Source organism: Heterocephalus glaber, unplaced genomic scaffold (assembly GCF_053883595.1).
Source record: "Heterocephalus glaber isolate CG9 unplaced genomic scaffold, H.glaber_assembly_v1.0 deba00001444, whole genome shotgun sequence".
NCBI classification, from domain to species: domain Eukaryota; kingdom Metazoa; phylum Chordata; class Mammalia; order Rodentia; family Bathyergidae; genus Heterocephalus; species Heterocephalus glaber.
In genome coordinates, this window is record NW_028258297.1 from 9930560 (window position 1) to 9948734 (window position 18175).

At 54.6% G+C, this 18175-nt stretch overlaps 1 long non-coding RNA gene across 1 annotated transcript in view; it reads right to left on the bottom strand.

Moving 5' to 3' along the window:
* LOC110349386 (uncharacterized) overlaps positions 1-18018 on the bottom strand; it is a 66715-nt gene extending 48697 nt beyond the window's left edge. Inside the window, exons 1-2 of the long non-coding RNA XR_002395298.2 lie at positions 17380-18018; positions 10190-10286 (exon numbers count right to left, since the gene is read on the bottom strand). This is a non-coding gene — a long non-coding RNA (uncharacterized LOC110349386). The remainder of the gene's footprint in view (positions 1-10189; positions 10287-17379) is intronic.
* Positions 18019-18175: the final 157 nt, after the last annotated feature.

An 18175-nucleotide genomic window follows, 5' to 3' on the forward strand; every position in this document is an offset into this window, starting at 1 on the left:
ATCTCAGGAGGCAGGATTGTCCCTCCATGCCCACTTGACCTAACAACCCCTCGCTCTGCCTCCTATGCAGACCCCTCAACCACCACCTCCCTTCCATTTTAAGGCTGGCTGGTGGGCACCTCCTCTCCAGCCCCCGGGGACGTGGCTCAGTGCCCTGCTCTCGTCCTTCAAGGTGCCCCCACCTGGCTAGGTGAGCTAATGCTCTACAGGGCACCCACCACCCTTCAAGCCCACCCACCCCCAGCCGTGCAGACTCCCCAATCTCCTTTCCTCCTTCAGGCTCCCTGCAAGCCTGAGGTCCACACCAGTCACTGCCTTCAGCATACACACACACACTAGGCATCAGGACTGCTGCCTACAGAGAGTCCTCTGGCCCCAACTCCTCTTCAGCCAGCCAAGTTCTCCCCACACTGTCCCAGCTCCAGGCCCCACCTCAAAAGCCTTGCTGGGAGACCCCTGAGCTTTCTCCTGGCTCCAGCAGCCCCTCCGCCAGCCACGGATGCAAAGTTTGGGTCCTATCTGGCCTTGTTATCATGTGCACATACTCTCACCCCACAGACCCTGAAAGCTGCAAAACCCAGCCGATGGTGGGTGCTCACTCTCAGTAATATTTTATTTTTGTTTTTTGAGACAGGGCCTCACTTTGTAGTCCAGGCTGGTCTTAAACTCACTATGTAGCCCCCAGGTTGGCTTTGAAATCATGCCAAACCTGCCTCAGTCTCCTGAGTGCTGGCATTACAAGTGTGCACTACTACACCAGGTATATATATATATATATATATATATATATATATATATATATATATATATACCAGGGATAGAACTCAGGACCTTGCACTTGCAAGGCAGGTGCAGAGCTAAATCCCCAACCCTAATATTTTATTTTTGAAGCAAGACTATTCTCATTTAATCACAACCATGCTGTGAAGGGTCATATACCCAGTGAATGTTAAGACAGGAATCCAGCTCAGTTTTGTAGGCCTCGGGAGTTCAAACTTTTAAATATCTACACATATATTAAATATTTATTGATATTAAAGGCATATCAACCAAACATAGATGATCAGGGGACACAATGACAAGGTTAAATTTAGGCCAAAAACCACTTAAAATATTAAGAAATATGAACTCCATAAGATAATCACTTTTAAAGATATAAAAATAGAAATACAGGGCCAGGAATTTAGCTCAGTGGCACTGCACCTGCCTTACAAGTGCAAGGTCCTGAGTTCAATCCCTGGTACCTCAAATATATATATATGTACAAAATAATATACCATCAAAATCCAGAAGGCAGAAACTATAGGAGATTTGAGAGAAAATGAATTACATTGGGAATAGAGTCATTTAACCCACTTTTCTCAGTCTCTGACAAAATAAATGAACAAAAGTGAGCGTGTAGAACAGTTTTCTGATGAAGAAGTTGATGTGAAAGCAAAGGTAGATATATATTTAGGTAGACAAACTCCAAATATCTACCCTGTCCTCCACTCAGAGATCAATCCATCTACTGTGCCTGTCGCTGCTCTTGCTAGACACACAGATACACCATGTGCACACAGGTATGGCTGCACACACACTGGGATAAAAGGGTGGGCATGTTTACACCCAACTGTTACACTCTCTGCACATTGTGATTGTGGTGAGTTTTACCTTCCTTTCATTTCTCTCTGTTTTCTGATTTGTCTTTGAAGAGTACCTAACACAGCCAGGTATGGTGACACAGGCCTATAATCCCAGCACTCCGGGAGCCTAAGGCAGGAAGATCACAAGTACAAGCCCGGCCTGGGGCACTTGGTGAATTAGTAAGATTCCTGTCTCAAAATAAAAAGGGCTGGGCTGTAGCTCAGTGCTGGGTTGAATCCCCAGTACCACAAAAGTGTGTATGTGGGGGGAGTTATCAGATGTTTTTAAATTGTTTTTAAGTGCAAGACACATGAGGATTCTGCTTAGTTAAGAGTTTCCATGATGCAGATTCTGGTTAAATGAGGCCTGCCTCTTGTCTCTTAATCCACGAAGTTACAAGGAAGGAGCAAGGAGATGTGCATGCCCTGAAAACAGAATGCTCCTTTGAGCCTGTTGAAGATGCAGAGCCACAGGCGCTGTTATTTGTTTGTTTCTTTTTTGGTACTGGGGATCGAACTTGGGACCTTGCGCTTGTGAGGCAGGTGGCGGAACCACTGAGCTAAACTCCCAGCTACAGGCGCTGTTATTATGACCTGTTTCCAAAATCTCACTCCAGCCGTTGCCTGATTAGTACTCAGATCTCTCCACTCCTCTCCTCTCCTCTCCCCACCTTTCCCTGGCGCAGCTCAGGTCCTCATGGTTTTTCGGCAGGATTAACTCCCCAGGCTTTGAACAGGTCTCCCAGCACCTTCCTCCTCTTCTCCAACCATGAACCTTCCAGGATGCTTTCAGAGTGCCCTTAAAACTACAGCCAGGCATGGTGGCGCAAGCACTCTCTAGGAGGCTGAGGTAGGAGGATTACAAACCCAACCTGGGCAAGTTAGTAAGTATGCATGAGGCCCTGGATTCAAGCACCATGCACACAACACAAAAGTTGACCATATCACCACCTCCTTCTTTTTTTTTTTTTCCTTAAATTCTTTTATTGGTACATTTTAGGTGTACAATACATTTACATTCTCATTAGGAACTTGTACCTTTACATGATATATCTTGGTTCTTATTTTTCCCCATTCCCAGCCCTCCCTTCACTCCCTCCACCCCTCCCTATTTACAAAGTTGATACAGAGTCTTGTTAGGTCACTACTGTACATTGCCCAGGCTGGGCTCAAATTTGGCATTCCTTCTGCCTCAGCCTCCAAGAGTGCTTCGATTGTAGTTGTGTGTTACTTTATTTATTTATTTATTTATTTATTTATTTATTTTTTAACCACCTCCTTCTTAAAACATCTCCATTGTCCTTAAGATCAGATTCAGGCCTGGCACATAAGACCCTGACAACATTTCTGTTGTCACCCTAGCCCCTCTCCTGTACTCCCTCTACATCGTAAATCCAAAATATTTGCCTTTATCTAAATTCTCCACGTGCTTCTCATTCTCTGTACTTTTGCTCATGCCTCTCCTTCTGCCTCAACCACCACTAGGCCACCTCTCTTTCTGTTCAAGCCCTTCTCCCTCTTTAAGGTTTGTCCCAAACATCACCTCCTCCAGCCAGGCATTTAGCTCAGTGGTTTCGCCGCCTGCCTTGCAAGCGCAAGGGCCCGAGTTCAATCCCCCAGTACCAAAAAACCCCGAAAAACCAAACATCACCTCCTCTGGGTAGCCCTCCAGGATTGGTCCTAGATGCTATGGTCTCTACTAAGAACACTCAGACTCTGGTGCACAGGCCAGGTGGCATGTATCTGTAATCTCAGAGCTCTGGGAGGCTGAGGCAGGAGGATAGCAAGTTTGAACCCAGCCTGGGCAATTTAGTGACTCAGTAAGACCTTGTCACAAAAATTAAAAAGTGTGAAAAAAAAAAAAAGTGTGGGGCCAGGGATTTAGCTCAGTGGTTCTGCTGCCTGCCTTGAAAGCGCAAGGACCCGAGTTTGATCCTGGGTACCAAAAAAGAAAACAAACAAATAAACAAAAAAGTGTGGAGGCTGCTGAGTGTGTACTTCAGTGCAAAGGTCCTGGGTTCACTCTCCCAATATAGCAAAAACTAAGTAAATGAAAATACTCTTGTCAGTCTCTCACCCCACAACACATCAAGCATATTCAAATGTATCCATATCACAAAGGAAATAGGATTATTTTGCCATAAACACATTTTTTAAAACTTTCCTGGAGCCAGGCATGGTGGTGCATGCCTGTAATTCCAGCACTTGGGAGGCTGAGGCAGGAGAATCACTGCAAGTTTGAGGCCAGCCTGAGCTACATAGAAAGATCCTAGCCAAACAAAAAATAAGAACTTTTGTGGTTTTTCATTTGAAATTTTGATCAAATTCTATCCCTTGCCCCAGGGTAGAACTGGGGATTGACCTCCAGGCCTTTTCACTGAGCAACATCCCCAACACTTTTAAAACTTTTTGTTCTGAGACAGATTCTCACTAAATTTTCAAGTTGCCCAGGCTGGGCTCAAACTTGTCATCCTCCTGCCTCAGCCTCCCATAGCCATTTTCTTTGTGTGTTTTGCAGCTGGCGCTTTCTTCTTTTGGTCTCAAACATCTTTGCAGGGTAATACGAAGCTACATTCCTGGCCCTGAGGCTCTCCACCCGGGGCTTAGACAGAAGGTCCTCAGGCTATCTCCACACCAGTAAGGACCACTGTGGGCAGCATTTATCCACCTGCCTCCTCAGGGGGCTGGGGTCCTCAGGGCAGGCCAGTGCCCCCTGCTTCCTATGTCCTAGGAATGAATGAATTCATGAACCCCCTAGAAACCTATCTTTGCATCTCTCTGAATCTCATTCAATGCAACCCATCCTTAACTCTGTATCTGTCCACTACCCACGCCACGATGAGCATCAGTAGGTGTGCGATTAAGCCTCAGGACGACTTAATAAAAGACCCCCTTGATGATACTATGCGGAGGAGGAAACGGGCTTGGAGACAGGCACAGGATCAAAGACCACAGCAAGAAGGGCGCCCCGGACCTGAGGCTCCCAGTGCTTCCTGCCCTGCTCTCTCGATACCCTCCAGCTCGGCAGTGCTGCACCCCATGAGCCAGTGCTCCTTTCCCCGGCTTCCGAGTAGGACAAGTGACTCAACATCATCACTCATCCAGTCCCAAGAACATGTCCCGAGCCCTCTACGAGCCACCCTGGGGATGGAACCTACCACAATGAATGCCAAGATCACCAAGTTGGGAGCCCAGAGCAGAGAGGTGCTGGGACCTCATAATCCCACCCAAGAGTCTCTGCATGTCCCCACAGGATTCCAGCTTGGGGGATGTCACCTTCAAACACTCACCACACCTCCAAAGGTAGCGGGGATCCCTGGCCTGCCCAGCCCCACTCCTGTTGGATTTGCCCCTTGGAGAGGGGACAGCACTTCCATCTGGCAGGCACCTGCAGCCCGACACAGGGTTAGCAGATCTTGGGGCAAGCCCGGCCCAGTGTTGTTCATCTTCTGGGATACTTTTAGACCCCAGTGTCAGCATCATCACAAGGGGGCTCAGAGTGACCTTCCGCTAAGCCCTCACATTTGTAGAGCACTTTCCCGTCTGTAAAAGACTCCACAGCCTTTCCTACATTTCTCCTCTCCCCACCCTGGCCGTGGTGAAGGAACGGTCCCAGGGCTCGCAGCTCCTGGCAGCAGGGCTGGGTCAGGACCCAGGAGTGCATTTTGGAAAGGCCACAAGCCCTTTTGGTGCCTCAGGGCCTCAGCGAGGCCTCTCTTCTCCAGACCCCAGCTCCCGTCTGCACAGTGAGAGGGCACAGCCACGCCTCTCAAGGGTCTCCAGCTTCACCACGCCCAGAATCTATCACAGCAAGGGAGGCTGGGCATCTCAGAGGAGGAAACCAAGGCCCAGAGCCGGCCCTGTGGCTGTACCCCCTGCATCTCGAGGCACCATAGCCCAGCAGGTCCAGCAGGATGAGTCACCAGATGTGGAGAGGAAGCCGGCACCAGGGAGCTCAGGGAGCCAGGAACTCACCCCACTGACACCACAGCTGGGTGGAGCCTGGCCAGGTCCCTGTGATTCGCAGGGAGGGCACAGCTGCCAGGTGGGACAAAGGCTGCCTTCTCGCCCAAGGGCAGTGGGAGCTGTCTGGACTTCCAATACCACAATAAAAATAACAACAGCACCTGGGGTTCACCCTGGTGGTGAGCACTTTACAGCTATTCTTTTTCTTTCTTTTTTTTTAGACAGGGTCTCACTATGTAGTTCAGGCTGGCCTTGAACTCACAATGTAGCCCAGGCTGGCCTCAAACTTGAGCCAATCCTCCTGCCTCAGCCTCCCGAGAGCTGGTATTACAAGTGTGTGCCACCACTCCCTGCTACAGCTGTTCTTTCTTCCACTCCTGAATGAAGCCACCAGGGAGGATGCTGTGACTCTGCTGTAGAGAGGAGGATCCCAGGGTCTCTGCTCAAGGCTCAGGCCAGGAAGTAGGGCACCTTGCCTGGGACACCCTGAACCCCAGTCCTCTGTACTCCTCTACAGCTCCTGTGTCCTCTGCAGGCCCTCTCCCCCCATCTCAGGCACCTTGTGCCAGTGCTGGCCAAGGCCCTAGGCCAGAAGTCAGGGCACTGTGCTGAGAGACAGGTGACCCAGGTAACTCTAGCTCAGTGCCATAACCTGGGGCAGGCCAGTGCCCTCCCTGGCTTCTGTCTTCACAGATGCAAAGCCAGGAGTGTTGCCTGAGCTCCTCCAAGGCCTGCCTTGGGCTGTGAGAGTTAAGATGTTGCCAGAGGCTGCTGGTCCCCACCACAGGTCAGGCTGAGGACGACATGAGGGCCAGGCTCAGCACCTGGGGAGCCTGAGCCCAGTGAGAACTGGCCCCTTGTGCCCCCACATGCAGATAGCTCACCTAGGGGGAACTTGGGTCTGGGACGAGGGCACAGCTCAGGAACCCAGGCTGCGACCCATGGCACCCCACAGCTGTTCCCCCAGGGTGCACAAGGGGCCCCTAACCAAGAATGGGGTGCCTGGAATACAGGACAGGTGGCCAGACCTGATTCCCCTACGGCTGGGCTCCAGGCTTCAGGGGAGTCAGCCACATGTGGGGAGGGTGCAGCCATCTGGGAACAGGGGAGACAAAGGGAGACCCTTGGCCAGGGAGGGATGAGAAGGGTCATCCTGCATGGGGGCAGGGGCACATCTTTGATAAAACACAGGCCCCATTTTGGGGGGCAGCCCACCCACCAAGGGTCCATGGTCACCAGCTGGACCCTCCCACACACCCTTCCTTCGACATCCCTGTGCAAGCCTCTCTCTGCCTCTCTCTCTCTCTCTCTCTCTCTCTCTCTCTCTCTCTCACACACACACACACACACACACACACACACACACATTCCTCTGGGACTGATCAGGGCTTGAACGACACCCCAGATGACTCCTTGCTATTAATTCCCACACAGAGAATGGGCCCCTTGTTCTCTTCTCCCGGAGGAATGGCAAAGCCATCCCAAGAGCGCCTGACTTAACCCTTCTCCCAGCTGCTCCGATGCCTGTCCCTGCACCCAGAACCAAAGGGCCAGCTTGGGTGATGCAGGGTATAGACAGGGAGGGAGTCTGGAAGGACAGGGGCTCCTCCCAGCCTGGGCTCCCGGAACAAAGTCCAGGCAAAGGAAAAAAGGCCGCCCCAGCCCAACCAGCTCCACAACTGAGGGCAGATGGGAAGCTCAGGGCCAGCCATCCCAACCCTGAGGGGGTTAACGAGGACAGGTGAGGGACACCTGCCAGGGCAGGCTGTGTGAGAGACTGTCCCTGCCTCCCGAGGATGGAGGAGGAACTGCTACTGCTCCTCCTTCCCTGGTCCCCACTCCCACTCCTACCAGAGGCCAACCGGACCATGAGAGTGGGCAGGGCCTCAGAAGCCATGTCACCTAGCCCGTAACTGTGCATGAAGGGAAACTGAGGGCTAGAGAGGGGGCAAACCTGGCTCCCATCTCTTAGTAAGTCAGCGGCACGGCCCAGGGCCACATCCCTACCTTCTGGACCCAAATGGGTCCTCCTTCCTCTGGTGCCTCTGTTTCCAGTGACCACCCTTGCTCAGCACTGCCCTGCCCTGCTCTGCAGGCCTGGCTGTGGGACCCCAGCAAGTCATCTTGGGACACAGGAAGGGACTCCACCATCAGCCCCATGTCATTATCTGTGACCTTTGCCTATTGCCAGGATGGAGCCCAAACCCTCCAGCCCAGGGCTCTGTGAGGGTCACGGCCCAGGGAGACTCTGGCCCATCTCCCTCTGCCTCAGCCAGCAGACACCGGAAGTGGATCCCAAGGGCAGCCAGGAGGGGGCCCAGAGGCAGCGGCAGGGGAGCAGAAACGGGAGAGGGTGCGGGGTGCTGGGCACAAGCCTGAGGGAGGGGCAGGGTGACCTGGGGCCTGGGGAGAAGCAAGCTGAAACATGGGCTGGAGCCAAGGAGGCGGGCCCTGAAGTCAGGCCAGGAGGACCGCTTCAACCAGGGCCAACTGCTCTGCAGCCCTCTGCACAAGACTGGCACCTATAACTTGTCGTCTCTTTGTGGTTCTCATTTGCCCAGGTTCTACCACTCCCAGGCAGCTTCCCCCATCTGCAGTGGACAGAGAAATGCACAGAGAAAGAGATGGAAGGGGGGCGGAGAAAGAGAGAATATAAATGTGCCAGGGAGAGAGATAGAAATGGGAACCTTGAGGGCAGAGATGGGCTGAGAGAGGAGCAGCGATGGACAGACAACTGGAGCCAGGGCCAGGGAGGACCTTAAACAGAAAGACACTGAAAGACAGCAAAAATCAACGAGGAGCCAGGCGTAGTGGTACATGCCTGTAACCCCAGCACTCTGGGGGCCTGAGGCAGGAGGATCACAAGTTGGAGTACTACTTGGGAAACTTAGTGACTTAGCAAAACACTGTCTCAAGATAAATTTTCAAAGGGAGCTGGGGATGTAGCTCAGTGCAAACACACTGGTTTCAATCCCCAGTCCCGAAAATGAAAACAACAACCAAAAAAAAACGATGAGGTCAAAATTAAGAAGCCTCCCAGAGAGCGGAGGTGGTGGTCAGAAAGAGGAAGCAAAGTGGACAAAGAAAGAAATCAAGGCAGAGCCAGAAGTGGAAAGAAGGCAGAAGGAAAGGTCAGGAGGAAGAGGGTTCTATGGAGGGGGAGGAGGGACAGAGGCAGCAGCTTCAGCCAAAAGCCCAGAGCTCAGGGTCTCCTGGGCTCCTCCGCAGCACTGCAGGTCACAGCACACTGCTCCCCAGCAGCCATACACTACCGATGTGGCCAGCAGTGCCCCCTGGCACCTGGCCTTCCCCAGCCAGGACTTGGGTGTGAGGGGGATCAGGAAGCCAGTGGGATGGAGTGTCCTCCCTGAGCGGGGGAATTTCAGGGCTGGGGAGGGGACTTCAGGAACTGGTTATCACTACCATGCACATCGTAATCACAGCTGAGCTTTTAAAAATACAAACTCACAAGCTCAAGGACCCAAGTTCGATCCCTGGTACAAAAAAAAATACAAACTCACACCTAAATCTACCGTTCCAAATGGCGCCTTAAAATCAGCATTCACAAGCTCTCTGAAGATCGTGCTGCAATGCCCGGCGTGGGCCACCCTGGCAGCTAAGAAACAATGGTGGCCGGAGAGAGGCTGTGCCCACCTGCGGTCACGCAGCCATTCCACAGAGCCCAGCCTTCCGGGAAGCCCGGCCCAGTCCCAGGCCCAGGGTCTTCCCTCCATAGGGCAGGCACCCAGGGACTGCTGGGTGCCAGGCACACAGGAAGGGTTTATTGGGCAGTGGCCTTTCCACTTCCCTCTGTCCCTCTGGCCTCAAGGTGAGGACACCCGGCTTTCCAGGGGCTGCCCTGCTAGTTACCATCCTGAGGCCCAGGAGGCAGGCAGGCAATCGGCCAGAATGGGATTTCTGTCCCCTTCTTCCCACCCCCGTCCCCCCAGTGCCAAGGCCTGGGGCTGCGAGCCCTCGCCAGAGATGGGGGTGGAAGGTGGGGCAGGAGGAGAAGGAGGCGGGGCAGCAGAGGAGCTTCCTGTCTGCCCCCCTCTGCCTCCCTGGGCTCAGGGCCGGGTCCCCTGGGGCGGTGGCATCTGAAGCTGACAGATCTGCCCTGTCCTTCCTGCCTGCTGGGGATCGGGTGGAGTGCTCGGATCTCCCATACTGCCCTCCCTTCTCCAGGTCCTCCGGGGCTCGGCTTCCCACTAACCCTGGCCTGACCCCCAGCACTCCAGCCTTGTACTGGGGATCACCTGTCCCCTGCACATGGGATCCTGGACAGGCCTCACCTCTGCCCCCCAGCCTCCCCCTTGGGCTCATCCTCTCTCCCTGCCTCCATAGCCTCTCTCCAACGGTCCTCCTCTTAAAGCTTCCTTCATTCATTCCAGGCACCTCCCGAGCACTGTTACTGAGCTGCCCACCGAGCGAGTAGTCACCAAGTGACATCCTCGTGGGGAAGACAGACAAGGAATAACCTGGCAATAATTACATAATCATAAATTGCAACGACCACCACGGAGGAAAAGTCCAGGGTGCTGCTGGAGAGGAGAGAATTACTGGTACCAAAGGATCCAGGGAGGTATCTCACGACTCACCTTTAGGCTGAGCCCTAAGGAGGGGTTGGCAGAGAAGGGATGTGTGGGTCCTCCTCCTACAGCAGAATGATGTGACCCAGGCCAGGGGACAGGCCCGCTGAGGACAGAAGTGGGACAAGGTTTTTAGTGAGTCATCTCCATGGTTAATGAGCTCAGTAAGCACTCACTGAGCACCTGCGGTTTGCTCACAAGTCCAACCCTGAGCAGCTGGCAAGGTGGGAGACAAAACCAGACGTGGGCCTTGTGCTGTGCAGCCTTGAGACCCCTGACAGGAAGTCTGACGCAGCCAATTCCCTCACCGTACAGGTGAAAAATGCACCCCAAAGAGGGCAGCTGACTTCCCCAAGGTCACACATCAAGAGCTGGGACCTGATCAAAGTCCAGCACAGCGCTTCTCATTGCACCTGCCAAAGCCAGGTCTGTAAGACTTGAACTCTGGATCCTAAGCCCCAACAGGAGACATTCAAACTATCTGGTTTCTCAACTCACCACCCAGTTGGCAGGTGAGACAAAAATGCCAGGGTGCAAGCCAGGTGTGGTGATACATGCCTATAATCCCAGCCCTCTGGGAAGCTGAAGCAGGAGGATTGCAAATTCAAGCCCAGCCTGGGCAATGTAGTGACTTGGTGAAACTCAGAATCAAAGTAAAAAATAAAAAGTGCTGGAGATGTAGCTCAGTGCGAAGGCCTTGGGCTCAGTCCCCAAGATGCAAGGAAGCAGACCCAGCCTGAAGGCCCAAGGCCTCGGCCTGGCAGCCCATGGCTGTCACACTTTGAACCAGAGCTCCTTGGCCTGTGAACACACCCCGGGGTGGGCCCCAGAACTGCTCTTATCTCAGTAGCTCAACTCCACCCTTGCCTGGGGGGCCACTGTCCTGGTTTAGTAGCCCCCACCCCCCCACCCCCACTGGCGCTGAACACGACAGGACAGAGAGGAGGCAGCGGCTTTGTCTCAGGCCCTGTGTCAAGCCCTTGCCCCTCCTTGTTCCTCTCCATCTGTGCGACATTCCCACGAGGCAGGTATTGTCATCCTCATTTTACAGATGGGCAGACTGAGTCGAGGGAAGATTATGTAACTTGGCCCAATCCCACCTCCCATAAGTGGGGCAAGGGCCAGCCTCCACCTCTGGTCTCTCTGGCCCCATATCACTCAGTTCCCCTTTTCGGTATAAAGTGACATCATCGGAGAACAGCAATCTCTTTGCAGTGCAGAGGACCCTTTGGCTCACCCAAACTACAGCAGTCCCTCGGCACCACCCATGTCCCCTTCTAGGGGATACAGGTAGCCACAGGAGAGCAGGCAGATGGGCGTCCTGGGCTCCCTCCACACCCAGCCTGGTCCTGGATGACAGAGGAGAGTGACAAGAAATCTAGAGTGGGGCAACAAAGAAAAAATAAGCCAGTTGTCACCTGCAAGCTGGGCAACCTTGACAAGCTCTTTCCCCTGTGCCCCATCATTTGGCACCAAAGTCCCTAGAGCAGCTCCAGTCCCTCGGGGACAACACCAAAGGTCCCATCAGACCCAGGCCATCCTCTTTACTCTCTTCTTTCCTGCCACCTTCACCACCTGCCACCCGCATCTACCATGTTGTCCAGAAAGTGGCTGGGAATGACTGACAACAGGGCAAATTCCCAGCACATCCACAAGTCCTCGCCACACACAGGCGGCAAAGCCTCACCTAGGGAGGGTGCGTCCTCCCGAAAGAGGTGATGTCCGGTTCCACAACTGAATGGTCACATGACCTCAGTCACCTGCTTCCCTTTCCGTTTGGTTCAGCAGGCTGGTAACCCTGCCCTTGCTCTGCCAGCCTCCAGGGTTAATGGGGAGCAGGTAGCGGGACATCAATGGCAGTGCTTAACAGGCAAGAAGCAATGACTACTGCAAAACCCAAAGTCAGCTACCACTACCCTTGGCAGGCAGAGCCCCAAAACCCTAATAACAATAGCTGCCCTTTACTGGCCCGCACTATGTGCCAGGCGCCATCCTGAGTGTTTACAGAGACTATCTGATTTAATCCTCACGCCAGCCTGGAAGGAAACACATCCAGAAACTTTAAGCCACTTGATAAGGACATACAGCTCTAAAGTGGAGGTGCAGGATCCGGGCTCAAAGCTGTGAGTCTCCGCACCTCCCCTACATGCAAGTCACTCACTGGTTCTTCCCTGGGACCTGCGTGCCACGCTGACACAGGGGCAGGACCCAGCTCTGGGGTGCACACCTAGCAAGATGAGGTCCCGCTGGGAAGAAAGCTGAGCAGGGCTGGGGGGAGGTGGCAGGCAGAGCCTCGGCACAGGCCAGTGGCAGAGCAGGGACCCCAGCCTTGCAGCCCTGGCTGCAGCCAAGGTCAAGGGCAGTGTGGAACATGGGGGTTGTAGGCTCCATCCTGGGACTCCATCCTGGGGAGCTGAAGAATGGCAGGCAGCATCCCAAGGGACATCCAGGTCTCCCTGGGTTAGAGAGCCTCTTTGGCTCTCAACACAGAGGGCTGGAGGGAGAGGACAGGAAGTGCAGGACCCAGGATGGGAGGGAAGCCACGGGTAGGGAGGTGAGGCTCTTACAGCGCAGGGGACCAGGCCCTCGGGACAAGAGCTGGGTTCCACTCAGCCCAGGCCCCTGCCCAGGCCTGACACTAAGGAGTCACCTGCAAACATTAAACCCGCAGACGGAATCAGAACCCAAGGCAGGGCCACCCACGTGTAAGGGACATCACATCTCGGGTGCCAAGGAGCCTCTGAGGCCACCCCCAGCAGCTATGTCCTCTCTGGAACACCATTCCATCAAAAACTGAAACCAGGGCCAGGGATTTAGCTCAGTGGTTCCACCGCCTGCCTCGCAAGCGCAAGGTCCCGAGTTCAATCCCTGGTACCAAAAAAAACCAAAGAAAACTGAAACCATCCCATCAAAAACTCAGCCAGTGTCAACTGGTAAAAGTGTTAATAATAATTTCATAATTTAAATATGAGATTCAGGGCCAGGGATTTAGCTCAGCGGTTCTGCTGCCTGCCCCAAAAGTGCAAGGACCCGAGTTCAATCCCCTGCAACAAAACCATAAATAAATAAATAAATAAATAAATAAATAAATAAGAGATTCATATTTAAAACAAAGAGCAATGTCTTAACTGTAGAACTTTTTAAATTGCAGAACTTAGAAAAAGAATTCGTTGGGGGGAAGGGGCTCAGGCCTGGAGATTGAGCCTCGGGCCTAGTGCATGCCAGACAAATTCGTAAGCACTGAGCTACATCCCTAGCACCCTGCCCCCCTGTTTTTGAGAGAAGACCTCATTAAGTTGCCCAGGCTGGCCTTAAACTTTCAATTCTCTTGCCTCAGCCACCGGAGTGCTAGGATCAGAGGCATATACCACCGTACCCAGGAAGAACCTACAACTTTTAACAGGCCCACAAGCCATGCATCTCTAGTAAAGCCAGCATCTCCTAAGCATACCTGCCCAGACAGCTGTCCTTTAAGGGACACGTGTGGCTGTCCTGAGAAACATCCACGTCCAAGGCACCACTTCAGAAAGTCAGGCCAGGCTCTGGCCACCTGTTTTGAAATACAAGTCATAGGCTATCAAATCTCAAAATGCCCTTAGTGTATAATCTATACTGTCTCTTGATTTACAGATAGGGAAACTGAGGTCCAGAGATGGAGGAAGGTTGCCAAGGCAACCCAGGGCTCTGCAGCCATTGGGACTTGACCCCAGCCCTTGGGTTCCAGGGCCCAGTTCCAGCCCCTCGTTCAGTAGTACTAGGTCCTGGGTTTCCACGGTGGCATCAAACCCTGAGCTCTTCCAAGCCAGGGCCTGATCTCCATCACCTCTTAGCCCCAGCTCCTGGCCCTGTGCCATCCCCTCCCCCCAGAGCTCAGAGACATTGAGGACTGAGACCAGGAAGAGCTTTGTGGCAGTGGGGTTTGAATGAAGACAGGAAGAGGCAGTCTCCTTCGGAGAGGGCTTCCAAGAAGAGGGCAGAGGCCAGGCTGCCCGAGGCGGCACTGGGCACTGGACCCAGCTTCCTTGTTCCCGGAGAGGAGGAGTTGGGAGAGAAGGAAGATTCAGGTCCCAGGAACGGCCTCCAGCTGGGACCAGAACAGGGAGGGGCAAGCACCTGGGTTGGGACAGGCCCCGGGAGACCTTCTGGCCCAGGACTCAGGCCCTCCATCTCCAGGAAGCACTCTGGCCAGCCCCAGCCTCCTGTCTTTCCCTCTTTGGACAGAAGCTGAACTGAGGGAGATGACCCGAACTCATGCTGAGCCCAGGAGAGGCTAAGCCCAAGGAGGCCGCATGGCCTGCCGGGCAGGGACAACAGACTTCCTTGTGTTCCTCCTCCAGAAAGAATTCCAGCCACAGTGCCCAGAAGCCATCACTGAGCCAGGCTGCCAGCAGTGACTGCACCCCGAGCAGGTGAAGAGGACAGAATGGCACCCCAGGGGGAGGGCCCAGTGAGGAGCAAGGCCCAGCAGGAGAGGAGGAGGACACAGGCCCACGTGGCTACGCCCAGGGTCTTTGGGAGCAGACAGAGTGCTCAGGGGCTGGACTCGGCAGTAAACCCCACGCCCAGTCCAGGCCCTACCATCATTAACCGATGAGCACAGGCCCTTACCAGAACCTCTGTGACTCAGTTTCCTTCCTAGAATAACAGCAGACCTATCATTAGGTTATTGAGAGGACAGAGTCACATAACAGGAGCCCCCTGAGCCGGGCCAGGCCCCAAAGAGGCCATGGAAGTGGTCTCCCCACTGCTGAGGGTGTGCAGGCGGGGAGGCCCTCTGTGAGGGAGGAGGTCATTTCACAATGCCCTGGCCTGACATCAGGGTTGACAGGCGGATTAGCAACTCCAGAAGGTGACTCCGAAATGGTAGGCAGCTCAGTAAAGGCCCACGCAGGACGACTGAGGTGCACAGCTCCACACCGCCAGTACAGGCCCAATGCCTTCCTCTTTTTCTTTTTTCTTTTTTTTTTTAGAAAAGGTCTCACTATGTATCCAGGGTGGCTTTGAATTCAGGGCGATCCCCCTGCCCCAGAGTCCAGAGTGCTAGGCTCACAGGTATGTGCCACCGCACCCAACATTCTCTAATTCACATCTATTGGGCAGTTACTAAACTAGGTACTTGGTGTGTGTGTGTTCTTATTTCTCTCCCCCACTTGGGAATATAATTTCATTATCAGCATTTTACACATGCAAAACCAACTCCTGAGGGCCGCAGCATAATTTACCCAAGGCCTCTTGGGTGTCAGAAGGGGGTTCCCAACTCTGATCGCTTTCTGCTGCACCCAGACTGGGGCGGGCACAGCCTTGCCCAGAGGTGCACGTGCCCTAAAGGTGTTCAAGGAAAGCCACACCCCCTCCGCATCCCCCACCCAGTGAACTGGGGCTCCGGGGCATGGCTTCTGTCCCTGCCACAACTCTGCCCTTGACTTCCAAACCTGCCTCTCTGCCCTCAACCTCCTTTCCTGCCACACTCCAAACCCTCTTGGACATCGGGATCTATGTCCCCTGCAGCTTCCAGCCACAGGGTGCAGAGCCCACCCCAACCATTTCTGTGGAGATTCTGGCTCTGGCAGGGGCCTTTCACAGCCTCAGGGCTCCCTGGGAGAGGGAGCTCCCTCCTGGTAGTTCCCTACCAGGGAACTGCAAAAAGCATCCCTGCCCCTCATCCCCAGAAATTCAGATTAACCAGTCTGGGGTGGGATCTGGACTTCAATATTTTTCTTAAATCCTACAAGTGCTAAAAAAAAAAAAAAAAAAAATTCCACAAATGCTTGCCCCAATGCTGCTTGCCTAGAATCTAAACTACCTGGGAAACTGAGGGAGAAAGATTATAAATTTGAGGCCACCCTGTCTCAAAACAAAAAAGAAAAAGGCAAGACTTCTAAAAATGCATCTCAGGCAGCAAGAATGAGACCCTGAGACCAATCCTAGGTGGTGCAGACCTCAGCCCCTGTCCCAGCACCAAGTGAGAGCCTTAAAAGATCCTCCAGGCCCGGGAGGGGCGGGACATAGCTGAAAGCCACCATCAAGGGGGCAACCGGAAAGGTGGCACCCACAGGTGCTAAGAGGCGGGTGTCCCCTCATCTGATCTTTACCATGTCCTGTGTAGGGATCCAGAAGAGACCCTCATGGCGCTGCAGGGAAACTGAGGCTGGGTAGAGACACACCTTGACCAGAGCCACCCCTTACCCCTGCATAGTCCTAGCCCCACCTTCATCTCAGCTTGTCCTGGGGGCCTGGCTAGGAGGGGATGAGCATCCCCCTGTGAGACAAGTGAGGGACCTGGGCCCAGGTGGAGGCCTTAGGAGGGCTGGGGGCTGAGGGGCGAGGTCACAGGTGACCTGGGCAAAGACCCCCTCTGAGAAAACTTGGGACCAGAAAACCCTGCAGACCCTGCAAGGCCTCTAGCCTGGGAAGGAAGTTCCACTCCACCAGGCACTCAGGTCTCAGCTCTCTGCAGGGGACACATGGGGACAGCGGCCCCCACAGAGCTCACCATGGAGAGGACAAGCCCCATCAGGTCAGAAGAACCCTGGGAGAGATCAGGAATGGGGGGTAAAGAGACCCCTTCCACCACCACCACCCCGTAGGGGAGAAGCAGAAGGTAGCACTGGCCACCCTGCCAGAGCAAAGCCAGGGTCTTCAGCCAGGTTCCTGGCCCCTTCTCCGAATTCCTGGAACTGCAAGGATGCATGGGGGGTGGGGCACTGCCCTCCCCTGCTGGAGAAAACTGGGTCCCTGGGGATGGGATGCAGAGGATCCCACCTGCTACGCTGGTGGGCAGGGAACATGTTCACAGCAAGGGTCCCCAACCTGCACAGCCCTTCCTGAGCACCCCTGCAGGCCACCTGCCTCACCCACACACTCCACTCAGGCCAAACACAGCACTAAGGGCAACAGGGTGTGTGCAGGGATGAGGAGGAGAGAGAGGGAGCCGCTGTCTGGTGTGGCTTCCCTGCAGACTCAGAATGCCCACTGCTACTCCCTCCCCTTCCTGGCAGCTGGGCCAGGGAGGGGGGGCAGGGAGCTGGAGAGGGGAGAGCGGTGAGACCCCCACCCGAGTCCTCACTGGGGCCCTCTCCCTCCACAGCACTCCTCCCTGCCCCAGGGCTCTCAGGCCCAGTCCCAGGCCCAGCAGGGAGCAGGGAGGTCCTTCTCAGGAGAGGAGGGACCAAGGGGTGGAAGGATGAGCGGGGACCCACCGGGAGAGAGATGCTGGGCAGGCGGGCATCGGACGGGCAGCAGCGGGCGTTGGAGACCGCTGTTGGGCAGCCGGGACACAACTGGCTGGATGCTCGTCCCTCCGTCCCTCTGTCCATCCAGGGCGGCTCCTCTCCGGGCGGTTCTGAGGCCGGGCGGGCGCTGTTAAAAAGCTTTTTATGTGTGTGTGTGTTAATCACATGATTGCCGTTCACCTGTATTTCGAACAAAGACAGCTCACTGTTTCAAGGCCCCGAACAAGAGTCTGGGCACAGGGAAGAGAAGGGAGGCGGGGGGGAGGAGGGTTGGCAGCGCCGGGGGTGGCGTCGAGGAAAACTGGGGGGAGATTGTCCAAGGCCAGCAAGCAAGAGAAAGAGAAAACCCTTATCAAACTCCTAATTCACTGGGCTCCGCGGCCCCAGATACACTGGCCCGATTGTCTGGCTGGTTGTGTGTGCGCGAGCATGTGTGTGTGTGTTCCGATGTCCGCCACCCCCCAACATGCCTTCGCCTCGTGTGACTACCTCATTGTATCCCGATACCCGCCCCCGCCAGCCCCTGGGCCTTCCCAAGCAGGAGGCCTTGCCTGCCGGGACCCCCATCCACCCCCAACTCCAGACCAAACCCCCTTGGGCTGGGCCCCAGGGGCCTCGCTCAGCTGGGACCCACACGTGGTCACCAGCATGGCCTGGGCTCTTCCGCCTGTAGCTCCATGTGCACCCCACCTTTGCCTTCACTGGGAAGAGAGAGGGCCGTGCCCTTGGGAGGCGAGACCTAGGAAAGGGGAGAAGAGAAGGA